At 70.7% G+C, this 1,561-nt stretch overlaps 1 protein-coding gene across 1 annotated transcript in view; it reads left to right on the forward strand.

Moving 5' to 3' along the window:
• GNB1 (guanine nucleotide binding protein (G protein), beta polypeptide 1) overlaps window positions 1-1,561 on the forward strand; it is a 5,537-nt gene that overhangs the window by 2,928 nt on the left and 1,048 nt on the right. The gene's annotated exons all lie outside the window — the stretch shown is intronic.

Here is a 1,561-nt window from a genome sequence, read left to right on the forward strand (position 1 = left end):
CTCATTTCCAAGTCAGTGCTGGTCAGTGTGCGCGAGGGCCCGGACGCGAGGCAGCAGCTGCCCGCCCGCACTGTATTTACGACGTAATAAAGCAGTTTGCCGTGAGGGCTCTGCCGTGCTGCTTCTTTCTGGGCCGGGGCGCCCGCTCTCCCCCCGCAGTGCCCGGCCTCCGCCGGAGTCCAGGCTGCGTCCTGTGGGCAGCTCCGACCACTGCGGGCAAGGGGCGCACAACTGCGCGTGTGACCAGTGCCCGCAGGGGCCCGGAGGGGCTGCCAGCGTAGTGCGGGCCTGACTGGGGTGCTGCGGCCACACCCCAGTCCTCGGGCCCGGGAGCCTGGCGGCAGCCCCTGGGGGGCCCTGCTAGCTGCTGCCCCAGTGTCCCCTCAGCTCCGCCTGCTTCAGGGACTCGGCCCGGCTGGGCAGTCACTGGAGAGGGCCCTGGGGGTGGCCCCGCCCCAGACTGCCCGTGCCAGGACCCTCCCACTGAACCCTTGGTCCCCACACCCAGCTCTGCCGGCCCGTCCAGCAGGAGTACCCCAGTGGCCAGGCCTGCCCCCGCCTTTCTCTTGCAGCTGGGCTCCCCTCCCTTCCCTGTGGCCTCTCTGAAGGCGGCCATGGCCACGCCACAGTGGAGGCCAATCACCCTGCAGGGCTGTGCTGGTCACCTGCCTTGGCTACTGGCATGACTCTGGGGACCGCTGCTCCCCCAGCCTGTGAGGCCCCGTCCAGCCAGGGGGCTCTCGGCCCCTCTCTCTCGGCACCCTGGGGCGTCGGCCTCACAGGAAGGCTGTGCTGCCCAGCTCCCAAGCGTGCCCAGGCCAGGGGCTCGTGCGGTCCCACAGCAACTCCCACGGGGATACAGCTCCAGGGGCCCCAGGCCCTGCCACTGCCCTCGTGGCCTGGCCGGCATGGCCTTGCCCACGGGCCCACCCTGCCACACCCGTCTTTCTAACCTCGGAAGGCGGGGTCTGGGTGTTGGGGGCCCAAGCTTAACTAGCCTGTAGCCGTGTTTGTGAAAGAACAGAAAACACCCGGTGACACACGGGCAGTGTGGAAGTGGGGGTCCTTCCCTGCCGGCCCAGTGGGCTCCTTTCCAGAGTTTAGTCCCGGCCCGGCCCACGGGCCCAGCTCAGCCCACGCCTGAGGGCGCCCTTCCTCCCCCCACGCCCAGCGGCCCCAGCACCCCTTCCTTCCTCCAGGGTCGGGTCGCAGCGGGGCCCAGGGCCTGCTGGGACAAGTTTCGCCATCAGGGTTCTGGGAAGGAGACCGCGGCGTTTCCGTCTCTGAAATGGGGAAGCGTCCTGCCCCTGGGGGCCCGGGCACAGGGACCCTGGACAGCGCACCCCCAGGCGCTGCGTTGCCCTGTCCTCCCTGCCCCACCAGATTCCAGGGAGGGAGGCCGCACAGCAGGCCGAGGCCCAGGGTGCAAGGCCCTGGGCCCCTCCCAGGCGCTCCAAGGCCGGGCGGGGCGGGCGGGGCCGGCGGGGCCCCTTGGGGAGGCTCCGTGAGCGGAAGTCACAGGGCTTGGGAAACCCCAGTTCCCTTTAGCCTCGCCGGGGGC

This window comes from Condylura cristata, unplaced genomic scaffold (genome assembly GCF_000260355.1).
Source record: "Condylura cristata isolate star-nosed mole 26May11 unplaced genomic scaffold, ConCri1.0 scaffold00058, whole genome shotgun sequence".
Lineage (NCBI taxonomy): Eukaryota > Metazoa > Chordata > Mammalia > Eulipotyphla > Talpidae > Condylura > Condylura cristata.